This window comes from Anolis sagrei, chromosome X (assembly GCF_037176765.1).
Source record: "Anolis sagrei isolate rAnoSag1 chromosome X, rAnoSag1.mat, whole genome shotgun sequence".
Classification (NCBI taxonomy): Eukaryota; Metazoa; Chordata; class Lepidosauria; order Squamata; family Dactyloidae; genus Anolis; species Anolis sagrei.
In genome coordinates, this window is record NC_090034.1 from 35,692,398 (window position 1) to 35,706,569 (window position 14,172).

Below are 14,172 nucleotides of genomic sequence, written 5' to 3' on the forward strand. Positions count from 1 at the left end.
GCAGTAGGGAAAGATTATAGCTGGGATGATAGTGATTTCTAGAACCAGCAAGTACCGGAATGTTTTGAAATGAAATGAGTTTGTTATGAATTGGTTTAGATTGTCAAAAATGTAATAGTGCAAGATGTTTGAAACTGTGTTTAAATAAAAAGCGTAGGTGCCTTTGCAAAAGATGCAATGTGTTTTATTTTTTTTCGTAGTTTTGCTATGTGTATTGCTAAGATTTTCATGATGCATTTATTCCCCTGTATTGTTGTATTGATGTATTGAGACTAAGAAGTTAAATCATGTGGTGTAAAGTTATAGAGTGTAAAAGGTTACAATTATTATGAAATGATTAGTAAAGGTAATGGTTATTAAAATATTGAGGTAACGAAGAATAGTAGTTATATTGAAGATATGATGTATTAAGTAGCTATGATGTACTTTAAGAAGAAACGTAAGAATGATATGTACTAAGAAATGATATGTAATAAGAAGTAATGAAAAAGAGTAATTGTGTGTATTGAAGAGATTACAGAATTACAGAAAGACATTATGAAATGAAGAGCAGTAATGATATAGAGTTAATATGTAAAAGAAATGCAGAAATGTATGGAGACATGATTGTATGTACTAAGACATTATAAGTTTGCAGAAATGTATTATGTAATGAGAAGAAGTTACTGTGTATAGAAAAGTTATAATGAAGCAAAGCAGAATAATATGGAAGAAGTATTATATGTGTTTAAGATGTAATAAAAACAAACAAAGATATGATTATATGTAATAGAAATGTTATTAGATTGCTAAGAAAAGTTAAGAGAAGCAAATGTATGATGAAGTTATTAAAGAAGTTAAAAATAGTAGACAAATGTGTAAGAGTGAAGAATAAAGTTAAAGAGTAAAGAATAAGTGAATATTGAAGTTGAGAGTCAAGAGTCAAGAAGTTACTATTATGCAAACCACATGAATGTATGTAAGAGAGGTATTGTAACACATTGAAAAAGAGGGGGAATTGTCAGAGTGGTTATAGTTATTTCATATGTATGTATGTTTTCAATGTGTTTGTATTAGTATTATAATGTATTACAATGTATTAGTATTGGTTTTCAAAGATGGATTCAGCTGTGTATTAGAATTGTTATTAAGAGGCAGAGAGAGAAAGAACCTTGAGACAGAGATAACGAAAATTCCTTTGCCCAGGGAAGAAAAAGGGAGTTACCCAGCTTGACGAACAGAATGTTTATGTTTGCCTGCCTGCATTATACTGTGTATCCGTCGCCATGTTTTTTAGTTCCAAAATGTAGTTCCTATGCAGTAGATGCTTTAGTAAAAGCTCTCTTAGAAGAATGCTGCCTGAGCTTGTTTATTTTTGAAACTACACGCTTGCTGCGCCAGACTGGAGAGTCTGAACCTTGACACAAACTGCACCAGGATGGAGAGTGGGTCATGGGGGCTCTGTGTGTCACGTTTGGTCTTGATTGGTCATTAGATGAGTGTTGCAGAAGTCTTGGGAAGTGAGTGGAGGTAGTTGAAGTCCCATCATCCATAGTCTGTACTCCCCCAAACCGCACCAGAATATTGACTTGGCCATGGGGGCTCTCTGTGCCAAGTTTGGTCTTTATTGGTTTTTGGATGAGTGTCACTGTGGTTTCAGGAAGTGAGTAAAGGTACTGGAAGTCCCATCATCCTTCGTCCATCCTCCTTCAAACAGCACCGGGGTGTAGGGTGGGCCATGGGAGCTCTGTGTGCCAAGTTTGGTCTTGATTGGTCATTAGATGAGGGTTGCAGAAGTCTTGGGAAGGGAGTGGGGGTACTTGAAGTCCCATCATCCATGGTCTGTCCTCCTCAAAAGTGCACCAGGATGTAGAGTGGGTCATGGGGGCTCTGTGTGCCAAGTTTGGTCTTGATCAGTCATTGGCAAGGGTCTCAGTGGTCTCAGGAAGTGAGTGAAGTTACTGCAAGTCCCATCATCCATCTCCAAATTTTTCAAAACCGCACCAGGATTTGGAGTGGATCGTGCAGGCTCTCTGTGTGAATTGTGATCCTGATCCATCATTGTTGGTAGTTGTAATGGTCTCAGGAAGGGAGTGTAGGTATTGCAAGTCCCATCGTCCATGGTGCATCCTCCTCCAAACCTCAGCACGATGTAGAGTGCATCATGGAGACTCAGTGTGCCAAGTTTGGTCTTTATCGGTAATTGGATGAGGATTACAGTGGTCTCAGGAATTGAGCAAAGGTAGTGCAAGTCCCATAATCCATGGTCCATCCCCGGCCAAACCACACCAAGGCATAAAGTGGGTCATGAGAGGTCTATGTGCCAAGTTTGGTCTAGATCAGTCATTGGATGAAGGTCACAGTGGTCTCAGAAAGTGAGTGATGGTACTGCAAGTCCCATCATCCATGGTCCATCCTCCTCCAAATTGCAGTAGGATGTAGAGTGAGTGAAGGTACTGCAAATCCCTCAGGCCCTTTCCTTTCTCTTCTCATCCACTTGAGAATGTTAAAATGTTTTGTTTTAGGTTTTTTGTTGTTGTTGTGTCAGGAGCGACTTGAGAAACTGCAAGTCGTTTCTGGTGTGAGAGAATTGGCCGTCTGCAAGGATGTTGGCCACGGGACGTCAGGATGTTTTGATCTTATACCATCCTTGTGGGAGGCTTCTCTCATATCCCCGCATGAGGAGCTGGCGCTCTCCCCGGATTTGAACCTGCGACCTGTGGGTCTTCAGTCCTAACGGCACAGGGGTTTAACCCTCTGCACCACCAGGGGCTCCTGTTGATGCTGTCCAATCAGAAACCATATGCAAATTTCCTTTCCCCTCTCAGCCACTTGAGAATGCTGGAATGTTTTGGCTGGCCAATCAGAGATCATATGCAAATTGTACCACAGTGGCAGCCAGTCAGAAAGCTGCCACATACACCTACGTCCGCCACATACATACATACATACAAACACTGACTTTTATTATATACTAGCTTGGGGACCCGGCGCTGCCCGGGTTATTAGAGAAAGTGGGTAATGGTGGTTCTGTATGTCAGGTTTGGTCTTTATTGGTCTTTGGATAACAGCTGCATTATTTTCAGGAAGTGAGTGAAGGTACTTCAAGTCCCATCATCCATGGGCCATCCTCCTACAAACAGCAGCAGGATATAGAGTGGGTCACGGGGGCTCTGTGTGCCAAGTTTGGTCTTTATCAGTCATTAGATGAGGGTGGCAGTGGTGTCACTGAGTGAAGGTACTGCAAGTCCCATCATCCAAAGTCCATCCTCTTTCAAACAGCAGCAGGATGTAGAGTGGATCATGGGGGCTCTATGTGCCAAGTTTGGTCTTCATTGGTCATTAGAAGAGGGTTGTAGCAATCTTTGGAAGGGAGTGGAGGTACTTGAAGTCCCATCATCCATGGTCTGTCCTCCTCCAAACTGCACCAGGATGTAGAGTGGGTCATTGGAGCTCCATGTGCCAAGTTTAGTCTTGATTAGTCATTGGCGAGGGTCTCAGTGGTCTCAGTGAGTGAGCAAAGGTACTGCAAGTCCCATCATCCATCTCCAAATTTTTCCAAACAACACCAGGACGTAACGTGGGTCATGAGAGGCACCAGGATGTAGAGTGGGTCATGCTGGGTCTCTGTGTAAATTGTGGTCCTAATCCATCATTGTTGGCAGTTGTAATGGTCTTAGGAAGGGAGTGCAGGTATTGCAAGTCCCATCGTCCATGGTGCACCCTCCTTCAAACTGCACCTGGATGCAGAGTGCGTCATGGAGACTCAGTGTGCCAAGTTTGGTCTTTATTGGTAATTGGATGAGCGTTGCAGTGGTCTCAGGAATTGCGCAAAAGTACTGTAAGTCCCATAATCCTTGGTCTATCCCCAGCCAAACACACACCAGGACGTAAAGTGGGTCATGAGAGGTCTATGTGGCAAGTTTGGTCCTGTTCAGACATTGGATGAGGTTAACAGTGGTCTCAGAATGTGAGTGATGGTACTGAATGTTGGAACTTTCAGGCTGGCCAATCAGAAAGCTGTCAAACACGTCCGCCCTACATCCTACCTACCTCTGCCCTACGTCGCATACAAACACTCTTCTTTATTATATACTAGCTTGGGGACCCGGCGTTGCCCGGGTTATTAGAGAAAGTGGGTAATGGTGGTTCTGTATGCCAAGTTTGGTCTTTATTGGTCTTTGGATAATGGCAGCATTATTTTCAGGAAGTGAGTGAAGGTACTTGAAGTCCCATCATCCATGGGCCATCCTCCTACAAACAGCAGCAGGATATAGAGTGCGTCATGGGGGCTCTGTGTGCCAAGTTTGGTCTTGATCAGACATTAGTAAGGGTTGCAGCAGTCTTGGGAAGTGGAGGTACTTGAAGTCCCATCATCCATGGTCTGTCATTAGCGATCAGTCATTGGTGAGGGTCGCAGTGATCTCAGGAAGTAAGTGAAATGATTGCAAGTCCCATCATCCATTGCCAAATTCTTCCAAACCGCACCAGGATGTAGAATGAGTCATGCGGGCTCTCTGTGTAAATTGTGGTCCTGATCAATCATTGTTGGCAGTTGTAATGGTCTTAGGAAGGGAGTTTAGGTATTGTAAGTCCCATCGTCCATGGTGCATCCTCCTTCAAACTGCACCTGGATGTAGAGTGCATCATGGAGACTCAGTGTGCCAAGTTTGTTATTTATCGGTAATTGGATGAGGGTTGCAGTGGTCTGAAGAATTGAGCAATGGTACTGCAAGTCCCATAATCCACGGTCCATCCCCGGCCAAACCACACCAGGACGTACAGTGGGTCATGAGAGGTCTATGTGCGATGTTTGGTCCTGATCAGTCATTGGATGAGGTTAACAGCGGTCTCAGAATGTGAGTGGTGGTACTGCAAGTCCCATCATCCATGGTTCATAGTCCTCCAAACTGCAGTAGGATGTAGAGTGGGTGATGGGGGCTCTGTGTGCCTATTTCGGTCTGTATTGGTAGTGTTCTGACCCAGGCCCCGGCCTTTCCTTTCCCCTCTTTGTCATCTCGGAATGTTGGAAATGAGGCTGGCCAATCAGAGACCATATGCAATTTTCCTTCTGTCATGCCCGGTTTCTGCCATGAACCCTCTTCTCCACCAGGGGCTCCTATTGAAGCTGCCCAATCAGAGACCATATGCAAATAGCACCACAGCGGCAGCCAATCAGAATGCTGGCACATACCCCTTCCGCCCTCCGCCCTTCCGCCCTCCGCCCTTCCTCTGTCCTATACAAACAAACACTCTTCTTTATTATATACTAGCTTGGGGACCCGGCGTTGCCCGGGTTATTAGAGAAAGTGGGTAATGGCGGTTCTGTATGCCAAGTTTGGTCTTTATTGGTCTTTGGATAACGGCTGCATTATTTTCAGGAAGTGAGTGAAGGTACTTGAAGTCCCATCATCCATGGGCCATCCTCCTACAAACAGCAGCAGGATATAGAGTGGGTCATGGGGGCTCTGTGTGCCAAGTTTGGTCTTTATCAGTCATTAGATGAGGGTGGCAGTGGTGTCAGTAAGTGAGTGAAGGTATTGCAAGTCCCATCATCCAAAGTCCATCCCCTTTCAAATTGCAGCAGGATGTAGAGTGGATCATGGGGGCTCTGTGTGCCAAGTGTGGTCTTGATTGGTCATTAGAAGAGGGTTGCAGCAATCTTTGGAAGGGAGTGGCGGTACTTGAAGTCCCATCATCCATGGTCTGTCCTCCTCCAAACTGCACCAGGATGTAGAGTGGGTCATTGGAGATCCATGTGGCAAGTTTAGTCTTGATTAGTCATTGGCGAGGGTCTCAGTGGTCTCAGTGAGTGAGCAAAGGTACTGCAAGTCCCATCATCCATCTCCAAAGTTTTCCAAATAACACCAGGACGTAAAGTGAGTCATGAGAGGTCTATGTGCCAAGTTTGGTCTTGATCCGTCATTGGATGAGGTTTGCAGAGGTCTCAGAATGTGAGTGAAGGTACTGGAAGTTTCATCATCCATGGTCCACCCTTCTCCAAAACTGCAGCAGGATGTAGAGTGGGTCATGGGGGCTCTGTGTGCCAACTTTCGTCTTGATTGGTCATTAGATGAGTTTTGCAGCAGTCTTGGGTAGTGGAGGTACTTGAAGTCCCATCATCCATGGTCTGTCGTCCTCCAAACTGCTCCAGGATGTAGAGTGGGTCATTGAAGCTCCATGTGCCAAGTTTAGTCTTGATGAGTCATTGGCGTGGGTCTCAGTGGTCTCAGGAAGTGAGTGAAGTGACTGCAAGTCCCATCATCCATTGTCAAATTCTTCCAAACCGCACCAGGATGTAGAGTGAGTTATGCGGGCTCTCTGTGTAAATTGTGGTCCTGATACATCATTGTTGGCAGTTATAATGGTCTTAGGAAGGGAGTGCAGGTATTGCAAGTCCCATCGTCCATGGTGCATCCTCCTTCAAACTGCACCTGGATGTAGAGTGCGTCATGGAGACTCAGTGTGCCAAGTTTGGTATTTTTTGGTAATTGGATGAGGGTTGCAGTGGTCTGAAGAATGAGCAATGGTACTGCAAGTCCCATAATCCACGGTCCATCCCCAGCCAAACCACACCAGGACGTAAAGTGGGTTATGAGAGGTCTCTGTGTGAAGTTTGGTCCTGATCAGTCATTGGATAAGGTTAACAGCGGTCTCAGAATGTGAGTGGTGGTACTGCAAGTCCCATCATCCATGGTTCATAGTCCTCCAAACTGCAGTAGGATGTAGAGTGGGTGATGGGGGCTCTGCCAAGTCTGCTCTGTATGGGTAGTGTTGTGACCCAGCCCCCGGCCTTTCCTTTCCTCTCTTTCTCATCTCGGAATGTTGGATTTGAGGCTGGCCAATCAGAGACCATATGCAAATTTCCTTCTGTCATGCCCCGTTTCTGTCATGAACCCTCTTCTCCACCAGGGGCTCCTATTGAAGCTGCCCAATCAGAGACCATAAGCAAATAGCACCACAGCGGCAGCCAATCAGAACGCTGCCACATACACTTCCGCCCTCCACACTTCCTCTGTCCTTCCCATACAAACACTCTTCTTTATTATATACTAGCTTGGGGACCCGGCGTTGCCCGGGTTATTAGAGAAAGTGGGTAATGGCAGTTCTGTATGCCAAGTTTGGTCTTTATTGGTCTTTGGATAACGGCTGCATTATTTTCAGGAAGTGAGTGAAGGTACTTGAAGTCCCATCATCCATGGGCCATCCTCCTACAAACAGCAGCAGGATATAGAGTGGGTCATGGGGGCTCTGTGTGCCAAGTTTGGTCTTTATCAGTCATTAGATGAGGGTGGCAGTGGTGTCAGTAAGTGAGTGAAGGTACTGCAAGTCCCATCATCCAAAGTCCATCCCCTTTCAAACTGCAGCAGGATGTAAAGTGGATCATGGGGGCTCTGTGTGCCAAGTGTGGTCTTGATTGGTCATTAGAAGAGGGTTGCAGCAATCTTCGGAAGGGAGTGGAGGTACTTGAAGTCCGATCATCCATGGTCTGTCCTCCTCCAAACTGCACCAGGACATAGAGTGGGTCATTGGAACTCCATGTGCCAAGTGTAGTCTTGATGAGTCATTGGCGAGGGTCTCAGTGGTCTCAGGAAGTGAGCAAAGGTACTGCAAGTCCCATCATCCATCTCCAAAGTTTTCCAAACAACACCAGGACGTAACATGGGTCATGAGAGGTCTATGTGCCAAGTTTGGTCTTGATCCGTCATTGGATGAGGTTTGCAGAGGTCTCAGAATGTGAGTGAAGGTACTGGAAGTTCCATCATCCATGGTCCACCCTTCTCCAAAACTGCAGCAGGATGTAGAGTGGGTCATGGGGGCTCTGTGTGCCAACTTTGGTCTTGATTGGTCATTAGATGAGTTTTGCAGCAGTCTTGGGTAGTGTAGGTACTTGAAGTCCCATCATCCATGGTCTGTCGTCCTCCAAACTGCTCCAGGATGTAGAGTGGGTCATTGAAGCTCCATGTGCCAAGTTTAGTCTTGATGAGTCATTGGCGAGGGTCTCAGTGGTCTCAGGAAGTGAGTGAAGTGACTGCAAGTCCCATCATCCATTGTTAAATTCTTCCAAACCGCACCAGGATGTAGAGTGGGTCATGCTGGGTCTCTGTGTAAATTGTGGTCCTGATCCATCATCGTTGGCAGTTGTAATGGTCTTAGGAAGGGAGTGCAGGTATTGCAAGGCCCATCATCCATGGTGCATCCTCCTTCAAACTGCACCTGGATGTAGAGTGCGTCATGGAGACTCAGTGTGCCAAGTTTGGTATTTATTGGTAATTGGATGAGGGTTGCAGTGGTCTGAAGAATTGAGCAATGGTACTGCAAGTCCCATAACCCACGGTCCATCCCCGGCCAAACCACACCAGGACATAAAGTGGGTCATGAGAGGTCTATGTGTGAAGTGTGGTCCTGATCAGTCATTGGATAAGGTTAACAGCGGTCTCAGAATGTGAGTGGTGGTACTGCTAGTCCCATCATCCATGGTTCATCCTCCTCCAAACTGCAGTAGGATGTAGAGTGGGTGATGGGGGCTCTGTGTGCCTATTTCGGTCTGTATTGGGAGTGTTCTGACCCCGCCCCCTTTGGCCTTTCCTTTCCTCTCTTTCTCATCTTGGAATCTTGCATTTGAGGCTGGCCAATCAGAGACCATATGCAAATTTCTTTCTGTCATGCCCCGTTTCTGCCATGAACCCTCTTCTCCACCAGGGGCTCCTATTGAAGCTGGCCAATCAGAGACCATATGCAAATAGCACCACAGCGGCAGCCAATCAGAACGCTGGCACATACACCTTCCGCCCTCCACACTTCCTCTGTCCTTCCCATACAAACACTCTTCTTTATTATATATACAGACTAGCTTGGGGACCCGGCGTTGCCCGGGTTATTAGAGAAAGTGGGTAATGGTGGTTCTGTATGCCAAGTTTGGTCTTTATTGGTCTTTGGATAATGGCAGCATTATTTTCAGGAAGTGAGTGAAGGTACTTGAAGTCCCATCATCCATGGTCCATCCTCCTACAAACAGCAGCAGGATGTAGAGTGGGTCATGGGGGCTCTGTGTGCCAACGTTGGTCTTGATTGGTCATTAGATGAGTTTTGCAGCAGTCTTGGGTAGTGGAGGTACTTGAAGTCCCATCATCCATCGTCTGTCATCCTCCAAACTGCTCCAGGATGTAGAGTGGGTCATTGAAGCTCCATGTGCCAAGTTTAGTCTTGATGAGTCATTGGCGAGGGTCTCAGTGGTCTCAGGAAGTGAGTGAAGTGACTGCAAGTCCCATCATCCATTGTTAAATTCTTCCAAACTGCACCAGGATGTTGAGTGGGTCATGCTGGGTCTCTGTGTAAATTGTGTTCCTGATCCATCATCGTTGGCAGTTGTAATGGTCTGAGGAAGGGAGTGCAGGTATTGCAAGTCCCATCGTCTATGGTGCATCCTCCTTCAAACTGCACCTGGATGTAGAGTGCGTCATGGAGACTCAGTGTGCCAAGTTTGGTATTTATTGGTAATTGGATGAGGGTTGCAGTGGTTGTGAAGAATTGAGCAATGATACTGCAAGTCCCATAATCCACGGTCCATCCCCGGCCAAACCACACCAGGACGTAAAGTGGGTCATGAGAGGTCTCTGTGCGAAGTTTGGTCCTGATGAGTCATTGGATAACGTTTACAGCGGTCTAAGAATGTGAGTGGTGGTACTGCAAGTCCCATCATCCATGGTTCATAGTCCTCCAAACTGCAGTAGGATGTAGAGTGGGTGATGGGGGCTCTGTGTGCCAAGTCTGCTCTGTATTGGTAGTGTTGTGACCCAGCCCCCGGCCTTTCCTTTCCTCTCTTTCTCATCTCGGAATGTTGGATTTGAGGCTGGCCAATCAGAGACCATATGCAAATTTCCTTCTGTCATGCCCCGTTTCTGCCATGAGCCCTCTTCTCCACCAGGGGCTCCTATTGAAGCTGGCCAATCAGAGACCATATGCAAATAGCTCCACAGCGGCAGCCAATCAGAATCTTGGAACTTTCAGGCTAGCCAATTGGAAAGCTGCCACAAACACGTCCGCCCTCCACACTTCTGCCCTTCCACTACAAACACTCTCTTTTATTATATATACAGATACAGATATAGATATAGATATAGATAGATATAGATATAGATTATTATTTCGAACATTTTTACCCCGCCCTTCTTAACCCCTAGGGGAACTCAGGGTGGCTTCCAATTGGCAACAATTCGATGCCGCTTCAGAAAATACAAAACAGCAATTATAACAGTTAAAACATAAACATTAAGACATAAAAAATTAAAACAGTATACTTACAGTACATTGAGCTATTACCAGTCTGGTGGCTATTTAACTAGCCATATACTATTGAGTACTCCGCTTAACTTATCCAAATCCACTTCCAAGCCATAGTCAAACATTATCAATTGTCCTTTAACCTAATTGCCCGAAGGCCTGGTCCCACATCCACGTTTTAACCTTCTTTCTAAAGGTAAGGAGGGATGATGATGACCTAATTTCCGCAGGAAGTGAATTCCACACGCGGGGGGCTACCACCGAGAAAGCCCTGTCCCTCGTCCCCGCCAAACGTGTTTGAGACAGAGGTGGGTCCAAGAGCAGGGCCTCCCCAGAAGATCTTAAACTCCGAGGTGGGACGTAGAAGGAGATACGTTCGGACAGGTATGCTGGACCGGAGCCATATTTTTCCCCCATCACATCAACTTTTTAAAATATGATGAATGGTACATTATAGCAGACTACTGTAAAGTCTGCACATTTCACATCATATTCATGTAACACAAGCCATCAAGTATTTTTCATGAGATATAATTTTAGGTCACTCTTATAGAGTTTTTTTGCGCTGAATTCAGATCTGTGTTTATTTTTTCTTTCACATGTAGTTTTTGCGATGAGGATAATTGAATAATTAATGCATTTACACACTGAAATCATTAGAATCTAATTGACAGAAACCAAATCAAACAATACATAAAACAACTTGCATAAACATATTAAATAAACGTAATAGATCTAGCCAAGCACATTTATACTATAACAAACCACTAAAATGGTTTTATAAAAGCCTGCAGAGCCAGGGTGGGTTATCAGCTTTCAGGTGAGGGTGTATCTTTAGATGATCTAGACCCCCTCCCTCCTGACCTTTCCTTAAAAAAAACTTATAACCTGGCTGTGAGGTCAAGCTGCTGAGCAATAATTTGGAATAACTGGGAAGAGAATATTTTTAACAACCGCAATGGTTTGACCTGGACGATGTTTTAAACCAGCTAACTGTTTTAAAGTGATTGTTTTATAACGGTGTTATTGTGTTCAATTGTATCGTGATTTTAATGTATTGTATTGGCACCGTGGGTTGCCTGTTGTAAGCTGTCCTGAGTCCCTCTCTGGGCGTGAGAAGGACCGGGTATAAATGCCCGAAATAAATAAATAAATAATAGTCCTCTGCCTCTCCATAAGCTAAAGTTCATAGATGAGCTTTGTTTTCTAAAGTTTTCTAAAGGAGAGGAGGGAAGGGGCCATTTTTATTTCTTTGGGAAGGGAGTTCCAGAGGCAGAAGGCAATCATGAAGAAGGCCCCCTCTCTCGTTCCCACCAGCCGCGCTTGAGAGGGGAGTGGGACCGAGAGCAGGGCCTCCTCCGCTGACTGCAGTGCCCAAGGTGGTACAGGGAGATGTGGTATGTCAAATAGCCTGGATCCAAACCGTTTAGGGCTTTATAAGTAACTAGCTGTGCCCTGCCACGTGTTGCTGTGGCCTATAGTAAAACTTATCAAAGTTGAGGTAGATATCTGGACTATTATGAAAGAGAGGTACCTACCTATTCCTTCCCCCTTTTCCTCCCCCTTTCTCTCCTTTCTTCCTTCTCTACCTCTTTCTTTCTTTCCTTCTTTCACTACTTGGTTTCATCCTTCTCTCTTTCCTTCATTCCCTCCCCCTTTCTTCCTTTGCCTTTCTTCCCTCCCTGTTTGCTTCCTTCTTTCACTTTTTATTTCCTTTTATTTCACCATCATCATAACAATAACAATAATGCAATGCATTGCCTCTGGGACCTGACACCTCTCCCATTCCCCCTAAAAGGGTCTAATAGAAATAATAGCATAATAATAATAATAGAAATAACAACCTTTACCCGCCACGTGTTGCTGTGGCCAACCTTCCCTCTTTCTCTCCTTCTTTCCCTCTTTCCTTCCTTCCCTCCCTCCCATCTTTCCTTCTCCTCTTCCTTCTCTATCTCTTTCCTTCCTTCCCCCTTTTTCTTTCTCTTCTGGTCTCTTTTCTTCCTTCTCTATTTCCTTCTTTCCTTCCCTCCCTCTTTCTCTACATCTTCCCCCTTCCTTCACTCCCTCTTTCCTTCCTTCATTCCCTTTTTTCTTTCCTTCTCTCCTTCCTTCCTTCGTTCCCTTTTTTCTTTCCTTCTCTCCTTCCTTCCTTCCCCCTTTTTCTTTCCCTCCCTCTGTCTCTCATTTCTTCCTTCTCTACCTCTTTCCTTCCTTCCCCCTTTTTCTTTCTCTTCTGCGGCTGGGCGCCAATGCGCATGCTCAGTTGTTTTGCCATTTTGTGAGTGTGTTTGTGTTGTTTTTCATTTTGAGTAGATATGTTTGTACCTTGTGGGTTGTGTTATGGGCATGGGAATTTTGGTTAAGTTTCATTGGGGTTTTTTAGAGTTTTGCTGTCCCGTTGAACCAACCTAACAGATTTATATATATAGATAACCAGCCCTTTGTATTAGCCCGGAAGCAGACCGACAGCCAGTGGAGCTGCTGTTACATAGGAGTTGTGCGCTCCCTATACAGCACTCCAGTTAGTAAACTCTGAACCAGTTGAACTGCTGAACAATCTTCACAGGCAGCCCCATGTGGAAAACATTGCAGTCGTCTAGATAGGATGTGACTAAAGCGTGGACTACAATGGCCAGATCTGGTGCCTCAAGGTACAGGCACAGCTGGTGCACACGTTTTAATTGTGCAAAGGCGCTCCTGGCCACCGCCAACACCTGAGGCTCCCAGGAGAACCCCCAAGTTGCAAACCTGTATCTTCAGGGGGAATGTAACCTCGTCCAACACAGGCTGTAACCTTTACCCTGATATGCTTCTGACTGACCAGGAGTACCTCCAGGGCCGGCTCAACCCATTACGCAAAGTAAGCATTTGCAGTATAGTTGATCTTGACCAGGGGCGCTCTTGAGGCCTTCTTGGGGGAAAATAGACCTTGACATATGTGAGTTATAGTTACTGGGATGTATAGTTCACCTACAATCAAAGAGCATTCTGAACTCCACCAATGATGGAATTGAACCAAATATGGCACACAGAACTCCCACGATGAACAGAAAATATATATCAGTAATTGGTTGGGGGGGGGGGGCAAACTACTGTTTGCTTACTGTTGAAAATTACCTTGGGCCGCCTTTGAGTACCTCTGTCTTGACTGGGTTGAATTTCAAAATGTTTGCCCTCATTCAGTCCATTACTGATGACACGCACCAGTTTAGGACCAGGGTGACATGGAAAGGAGTACTAGAGTTGGGTGTTATCACCATAAATTTGACACCAAACTCCAAAATTTGGGATGATCTCTTCCAGTGGTTTCAAGTAAATGTTAAACAGCATGGGGGGGGGGGGCAGAATTGAACCCTGAGGGACCCCGCAGGACAATGACCACGGAGTTGAACAGGAGTCCCCCAGCTGTAGAACACTGCCCCTTAATCCCATCCCAGAGAGACGGCTCAGTAGGATACCATAGCCAATGGTATCGAAATCTGCTGAGAGGCCCAGGAGAACCAACAGGGACATACTTCCCTTGTCTAGCTCTCTTTGTCAATCATCCACCAAGGTGATCAATGCTGTCTCAGACATGATACAGACATGTCATAGAGGGCATCAAATGGCTGCCAGGTTGTAAGCCGCCCTGAGTCACCTCCAGGTTCAAGAAAGGCGGGATAGAAGTATCGTAAATAAATAAAACAAATAATGATTAGATCCACATCATGGGGAACGCAAAACCATACCGGGGAAGCAGGTGGAAATGTTATCCTCCTTGAGGCAAAGAGAAATATCTTATAAGTCTTGCTTAATTCCAAACAGCAAAACTATACAATTCAAATAAGCCCAAACTAGAGGGCTTCCAATAGATCCCACAATGGAAACATCTCACATTGCTGTGAAACTCTTTCGTTGTTTTTTTTTAAG